Here is an 8,316-nt window from a genome sequence, read left to right as displayed (position 1 = left end):
TTAAACAGATTCTTGGACTGGTGGTTCATATCCATCAGCTCGCTCAACTTTAGCACCTGTCTCATCCCCAGTGGCTTTTCCAGAACCACTGCCTTCACCATGAAGCTCCATGAGTTTTCCCAGTTCAAACTTGGGCTTCTTCAGCATTTTTACTTTTCTAATGAAGACATCATGGAGAGCATAAATAGATTGGCAAGCCTTTTCTATGTCTTTTCTAATGCTGTCTGGAATCCATTTATTGACCACTTCTTTCAAGTCATTTATCTGCACCTCTCAGGTCATGATTTCCATCATCTTCTTCTGGAATTGGTGGACGTGTTGGTGCAGAGCATAAGAGGTCTTCCATATCTGATTGTTGTGTTTTTTAGTAAAACCAACACAGAACAGACAAAGCAGGTAACCATCAGTAGTCCTGACATCAACGTGAGCTTCAATCATTGTCTGCCATTTTTTGACCATGGAACACATTTTGTCATGGGTAAGGTCCATACCATGGAAGTTAGTCAGGCAGTTTTTGCCCGGAGCATCTTCAGTCATCAGCTTGAATTTCCTAAATGCAACTTCATCATTCTTTAAGTCAGCAAGAGTAACTTCAAACACTCGACCCTTGAGGCTATCAGATGCAATTTTGGTTCCTTGGGTCCCGGTGACTAGTGTCTTTCCAATATTTCTTATATTGAACATAGCGGGCGCTTTCACATCATACCGATCTTTCTTAGAAAATGGATCAACCACTTTCTTCTTGGCTCCCTTCTTGCCGCCTTTTGTAAGGCGCTTGTTCTTCTTGTTTATTTCTTTGAGACAGAGTCTCGCTTTGTCACCCAGGGTAGAGTGCAGTGACATGATCAAGGGTCACTGCAACCTCTGCCTCCCAGGTTCAAGTGATTCTTCTGCCTTGGCCTCCTGAGTAGCTGGGATTATAGGCACATATTACAACACTCAGCTAATTTTTTATATTTTTGGTAGGGGGTTTCACCATGTTGGCCAGGCTGATCTTGAACTCCTGACTTCAAGTGATCCACCTGCTTCGGCCTCCCAAAGTGCTGGGATTACAGATGTGAGCCCCAGCACCTGGCCATTTTTTTGTGTTTTTTGTAGAGACAGAGTTTTACCAGGTTTACCCAGGCTGCTCTTGAACTCCCAGCCTCAAGCAATCCACCCACGTCAGACTCCCAAAGTGGTGGGATTACAGGTGTGAGCCACCAAGCACAGTCCAACACACTGTTTTGGCAGAGGGGATGGGCAGGCTCAAGCCAGGCTCAGCAAAGATCCACTACAGCAGCTTATCAAGGCATTCCCTCCTTTAGCAGCATTTGCTGGAAGGAAGCTCATGGAGCCCTGGAGCAGGACGTGGGCGTTGGAGCTTAGCCATGGAATCAGATGTTCATTTTTTCTTTTTTGAGACAGAGTCTCACTCTGTCACCAAGGTTGGAGTGTAGTGGTAGCGATCTTGGCTCACTGCAACCTTCACCTTCTGGGTTCAAGCGATTCTCCTGCCTCAGGCTCCCGAGTAGCTGGGATTAAAAAGGCTCCTGCCACCAAGCCCGGATAATTTTTTTTTTTTTTTTTTTAAAGACGGGGTTTCACCATGGTGGTCAGACTGGTCTTGAACTCCTGACCTCAGGTGATCCGCCCGGCCTTGGCCTCCAAAGTGCTTGGATTATAGACATGAGCCACCATGCCCGGCCTAATTTTTATATTTTTTATATTTTTAGTAGAGACAGGGTTTCGCTGTGTTGGCCAGGCTGGTCTCGAACTACTGACTTCAAGTGTTCCACCCGCCTTGGCCTCCTAAAGTGCTGGGATTACAGGTGTGAGCCATTGTGCCCAGCCAGTTGTTCATCTTTCCAACAGACGTTTTCCTGAGTAGCCTCTATGTGCCAGGTCCTTTGCTGCCCCCTGGAGTGACCTGTAGGTAGGACGGCCGCACTGGCCTGTAATTAGTGCTACAGTGGTGAAGACAGACAGGGTGGAGGGGTGGCCTATGGGACCCCAGAGGTGGGATCACACCCAGTTTGAGGAATGCAAGTAAGCTGAGATTTCTAAGTGGTAACCTGAGAGCTGAGGAGGAGTTCGCCAGGAACAGGATAGACAGGAGAAAGTGTTGCAGAAGAGGAACCCTGTGCCCCTTGAGGCCTGGAGTGAGAGCTGTTGGTTCTTGAAAGAACTGAAAGTTCAATGGGCCGGGCGCGGTGGCTCAAGCCTGTAATCCCAGCACTATGGGAGGCCGAGGCGGGTGGATCACGAGGTCAAGAGATCGAGACCATCCTGGTCAACATGGTGAAACCCCGTCTCTACTAAAAAATACAAAAAATCAGCTGGGCATGGTGGCACGTGCCTGTAATTCCAGCTACTCAGGAGGCTGAGGCAGGAGAATTGCCTGAACCCAGGAGGCGGAGGTTGCGGTGAGCCGAGATCGCGCCATTGCACTCCAGCCTGGGTAACAAGAGCGAAACTCCGTCTCAAAAAAAAAAAAAAAAAAAAAAAGAACTGAAAGTTCAGAGTAGCTGGAGGAAAGGGGAAAGGGTGGCTGGAATAGTCCAGGTGCCAGACTCCCAAAGGTTTGCAATGTGTGTGGAGGAGTAAAGTCTACTTGCCCCTCCCCAATTTGCCAAGTTCCCAAGCTGCCCTAAGTTTTGAACTTGTTGAGTTCAGAGTGGAGTCTGACAATATAGCCAGGGAGTGAGTGTGGAAAGTGGGGACGAGGGGGCCAGGACAGGCTCCTCAGGAGAGAAAGCTGATTTGCCCTCTAGGCCTGGTTCTCTAGAGCCTCCTCCCCAAAGTTGAGGAGCTGCTGCCAAGCACGTAGGTGCTGAGCCTAACACTGGATTCCCTTCTCTTCCCGGACTGGGATTTAAGGTTGAGCCCAAGCTGTCTGATCCATGGCTATGTTACCTCTCATCCCTGCCAGGGGCCAGCACTCAAGCACAAAATAAAATCCCATCTGGGCTTTCTTGCCCTCTTCCTATGCCTTCCTCAGCTGGCTGGGTGGGCCCACCCCCGGCTGGGGCTGTGAGCTTATTCTCTTTTTTTTTTTTTTTTGAGACGGAGTTTCACTCGTTACCCAGGCTGGAGTGCAATGGCGCGATCTCGGCTCACCGCAACCTCCGCCTCCTGGGTTCAGGCAATTCTCCTGCCTCAGCCTCCTGAGGAGCTGGGATTACAGGCACGCGCCGCCATGCCCAGCTAATTTTTTGTATTTTTAGTAGAGATGGGGTTTCACCATGTTGACCAGGATGGTCTCGATCTCTTGACCTTGTGATCCGCCCACCTCGGCCTCCCAAAGTGCTGGGATTACAGGCTTGAGCCACTGCACCTGACCTTTTTTTTTTTTTTTTAAGATGGAGTTTCACCATGATGGCCAGGCTGGTCTTGAACTCTTGACCTCAGGTGATCCACCCACCTCAGCCTCCCAAAATGCTAGGATTACAGGTGTGAGCCACTGTGCCCAGCTGTAAGCTTATTCTCGCCTTCCTGTTCAGTCTTTTGTTGTTGTTTGTTTGTTTAGACGGAGTCTCACTCTGTCACCCAGGCTGGAGTACAGTGGTGCAATCACAGGTCACTGCAGCCTGGACCTCCTGGCTCAAGCAATCCTCCCACCTCAGCCTCCAAGCAGCTGGGATAGAGGCATGTGCCACCAAGCCCAGCTAATTTTTTGTATTTTTTGTAGAGGTGGGTTTCGCTAAACCCTAGCTGGGTCTCGAATTCCTGGACTCAAGTGATCCCACTTTGGTCCCAAAGTGCTGGGATTATAGTCGTGAGCCACTGAGCTTGGCCCAGAATCTCTTGAGTGTCAGATCACAGACACCAATGGAGGAGGGTCAAGAATGAGAGATGTCAGGTAAGGTTAGGACTTGGGAAGGGCTATTGGCTTCAGCAATAAGGAGATGGCAGGTGTCCTTGGTAGCTGCAGAGGTGGAAGGGATAAAGCTGACCTGAGATAAGAGATATGCTGATAGCCACATAGCACTTCCCACTTAATATTCACAACCACTCCATGCCATAGGCATTATCATCCCTATTTCCCCGTGGTGAATTTTTTTTTTTTTTTTTTTTTTTTTTTTTTTTTTTTTTTTGAGACAAAATCTTGCTCTGTCGCCCAGGCTGGAGTGCAATGGTGTGATCAGGGCTCACTGCAACCTCCATCTCCCAGGTTCAAGTGATTCTCCCACCTCAGCCTTCTGAGTAGCTGGGTTTACTGGTGCCTGCCACCAAGCCTGGCTAATTTTTGTATTTTTAGTAGTGACAGGATTTTGCCATGTTGGTCAGGCTGGTCTCAAACTTCTGACCTCAAGTGATCCGCCTGTCTTGGCCTCCAAGTATTGGGATTACAGGCATGAGCCACCATGCCCTGCCTCACATGGGAATTTAAAAGGTTCAATGCCTTACCTAAGGTCACAAAGCTTGATGACCATGGCAAAGCCTGGACTTAGGAACCTAGGCAGTGTGGCTCCAGAATCCATTTCACCACCAAGCCATACAACCAGCTCTCAGCTGTGAGGAGGGACAGGGGCATGGGTGGGCAGCGCCAATAGGGAGGGAGAGGCAGAGCTGGAGGATAAGGAAAGGTGGGGCAGGTGATTTATGGGCTGAGTGGTTCCCTCTCCTGCACCATAAACCAGGGGACTGGCTAGCAGCTGAGACGGAAGATAAGGTGATTCCGGAGGTAGAGACTGGGTGGGCCTGGGGACCGCCCTCTTCCTCTGGCAGAGGCTTTAGGTCATGCACTTTTATCCCTGGCTCTGTGGGAAATTCACAGACCACAGGGCTGGTAACAAGCAGAGGCGTAAGGGCCACAGGTGCGGGTGGGGTGCAGGATTGAAATGCAGCCAGCTGGGTTTCCTGGAGTAGAGCTGTCAGGGAGACGTGGTCCGAGCTCCTGCACTCCCAGGACGCGGCTTTCCAAGTCCTGGAACATCTTTAAGTGGTAAGCAGCCCAGAGGGTCTAGGAAAGCCACATATAGCAGCATGGGAATGAGCTGCCTGGCCATGATGCCTGAGGTCCAGAAGCTGGTATCTCACCCTCGCCAGGTCAGGTCCTGGACACACGGACACACACACACACACACACACACACACACACACTTTCCCTCTCTCTCTCTCTCTCTCTCTTCCCCCTCTCCCCCCCCACCCCCCCCCCCCCCCCCCCCCGTCTCTCTGTCTCTCTCTCAGAGTCCTAGTCTTTCTTCATATTGACATCTCACATGGGAAACCCAGGAGAACATAACTCCAGTTCCAGTCAGGCCATGAGTAGTTTTCCAGACCTTGGCTCATCTGGGAAATCTCATAAAATAGCAGGGGTGGGGTGGGGGAACCGATGTCTCTCATTTTAAAAGGGACGAGAGAAACAGAAAAAGGAAGAGGGAGTGGAGGGAGGCAAGAAGGAGGGAAGGATGAGAAGAAGAAAGAAAGAAAAATAAGCTTGGTTCCCAGTCCTCCTCAGCTGTTTTTTTGTTTTGTTTTGTTTTTGTTTTGAGACAGGGTCTCACTCAGCCACCCAAGCTGGAGTTCAGTGGCTGTATCACGGCTCACTGTGGCCTCAAACTCCTGGGCTCCAGTGATCCTCCCACCTCAGCCTCCCAAGTACCTGGGACTACAGGCACGCTCATTTAAAACAATTTTTGTAGAGACAGGTCTCACAGTGTTCCCCAGGCTGGTCTCAACCTCCTGGGCTCAAATGATCCTCCCACCTCAGCCTCCCAAAGTGCCAGGATTACAGGCATGAGCCACTGCAGCCTCCTAGCTTCACTTAGATAAATCAGATTCAAAACTGTTCTCAGGTGTCTTATGGACTAGAGGGGAGATCTCCCTGTAAACAGATCCTAGACCACTGTGGTTAACTGCTGCAAGAGAGAAAAACCACAGGGCTTTGAGGAGGAACCTGGGGAAGATCAGGGAAGGCTACCTAGAGGGTGCTCTGAGCTGCACCTTGAAGAAACAGTTAAAAATGAGCTAGGCATATATACCTACTATGCACTCACAAAAATTAAAATTAAAAAAATTGGCCGGGCGCGGTGGCTCAAACCTGTAATCCCAGCACTTTGGGAGGCCGAGGCGGGTGGATCACGAGGTCGAGAGATCGAGACCAACCTGGTCAACATGGTGAAACCCCGTCTCTACTAAAAATACAAAAAATTAGCTGGGCATGGTGGCGCGTGCCTGTAATCCCAGCTACTCAGGAGGCTGAGGCAGGAGAATTGCCTGAACCCAGGAGGCGGAGGTTGCGGTGAGCCGAGATCGCGCCATTGCACTCCAGCCTGGGTAACAGGAGCGAAACTCCGTCTCAAAAAAAAAAAAAAAATTAAAAAGGAAGTAGGCAGAGGCTGATGATGAGGGTAGAGGTGGGTAAGTCTCAGAAGGTCTTGTGTATCCAGCTTAAAAGCCAGGACCCAGCACTGTTTGGTCTGGGGCAGGTTAGCAGGACATCAGGAAAAGGTCTCTGCCTCCTCATTTCTCAGAGACTGTCTAGTTTGGAAGGCTTGGAAGGCAAGGGTGGACCAATAATAAGAAACCAAAGAAAACAGATTCAACTTTTCATAGTAACAGCAGTCCAAGCCAACCACCCACAGTGCTCTAGGCCGTAGTCATTGTTTCTGTGAATACTTAAAATTGCCCCATGAGGTTAGGTGTTCTGGATCCTGCTTTGCAGAGGAGGAAACTGAGGTTCAGAGAGATTAGGTGACTTGCACAGTTACAGAGAGCTGGGATTCAGACCCAGGTTTGCCCGACTCCCAAGCCTGTGCTCATCACCACCTCTATGCTTCCTCTCTTTTGGAAACTCTTTTTTTTTTCTTCTTCTTATTTTTTTTAAATACAGAGATGAGGTTTCTCCATGTTGGTCAGGCTGGTCTCGAACTCCCGACCTTAGGTGTTCCACCCACCTCAGCCTCCCAAAGTGCTGGGATTATAGGCATGAGCCACCACACCCGGCCAAGGAAACTCTTGTTGTTGAGAACCAGCTTACAGTGTAGGGTGAGGAACGTCCCCAAACAAGACAGAGGCAAGACCACTGCTCTTGGGATTTTCAGTGTTCACTTATCTCAGCACTGGGAGGGTATGTGAACTGCCAATTCTCTTCCCATTTTGAGGTTCTATTTCTCTTTCTGTTTGTCTTTTTTTTTTTTTTTTTTTTTGACAGAGACTTGCTCTGTCACCCAGGCTGGAGTGCAGTGGCACAATCTCAACTCACAGCAACCTCCACCTCCTGGGTTCAAGTGATTCTCCCATTGAGATTCTATTTCTTTTTCTTTTAGAGAATTAGTGATGGTACTTGCCTGGCCCAGGCTAGAGTGCAGTGGCACGATCTTGGCTCATTGCAACCTCTGGCTCCCTGGGTTCAAGTGATTCTCCTGCCTCAAATTCCCAGGTACCTGGGATTACAGGTGTGTGCCGCCTGGCTAATTTTTGTACTTTTAGTAGAGTCAGGGTTTCACCATGTTAGGCCAGGCTGGTCTCTAACTCCTGACCTCAAGTGGGCTGCCTGCCTCTCGGCCGCCCAAAGTGCTAGGATTACAGGGGTAAGCCACTGCGCCTGGTGGCAGTGGTTCTATCTGCACCTTAGGTATTACTTCCTCTGTTTGACAGATGAAGAAATTGAAGCCCAGAGGTGAAAGTGGCCATTCAAATCCTGGGCACCCCTAGGAGTCAGGATGTTGGACACAGGGCTTAACAGGGCCTGCACTCCTATCCTGAACTTCCAGATCTGTGGCTGCCAGCCCTGTGGCATGGATGGGGAAGAGCCTGGCCAAGCCCCCCAGAGCCTGGACAAGAAGCCTGGGAGTGTGGCCAGTGCACGAGGGGTTCTGGAGCTCACGCCCTTGCCAGGCCACTTCCAGCGTTGGAAGTCCAGCAGCCCTGGCTTTGAATCCTGCCTCCAACATGCGCTAGCTGTGTGGCCAACTGCGGGCAAGTCATTTACCTCTCTTGGAGCCTCATCTGTGAAATGTGGAAGATTGATTCCTACCTTATGGGGCTGCAATGAGGATTTCATGAGAGGATGACATAGTAGTGCCCTTGGCATGGTGCCTGCCACTTAGTCAGTGCTCTGTAATCAGCAGCTGGTATTATTATAACAGTTTATCATGCATCTGTCTTCCCACCTGAAATGTGGGACAGTAATTCCTGTCATACTGGCTCGAAGGACATGGTGTCGTCTGTGTGAGCTGTGGGGTCATTATAGGTGGCATTACTGCCACTCAAAGGCCAGCCCAGCCTTACAGGGGTAGGGAGACACACCCAGTTCCCAGCACCAGGGGAAGCTGGATGACAGCTTCAATCCATCAGTGATAGGCCTCAGTCCAGCCTGACTTTATAGAT

The 8,316-nt window shown here is 50.0% G+C and overlaps 1 pseudogene; it reads right to left on the bottom strand.

Moving 5' to 3' along the window:
• LOC120366077 (small ribosomal subunit protein eS1 pseudogene) lies at window positions 1-843 on the bottom strand (annotated as a pseudogene).
• Between the last annotated feature and the right edge of the window lie 7,473 nt (window positions 844-8,316).

The sequence above is a fragment of the Saimiri boliviensis genome, chromosome 11 (genome assembly GCF_048565385.1).
Source record: "Saimiri boliviensis isolate mSaiBol1 chromosome 11, mSaiBol1.pri, whole genome shotgun sequence".
In the NCBI taxonomy this organism is placed as follows: Eukaryota; Metazoa; Chordata; class Mammalia; order Primates; family Cebidae; genus Saimiri; species Saimiri boliviensis.
This window is presented reverse-complemented; position numbering and strand designations above follow the sequence as displayed.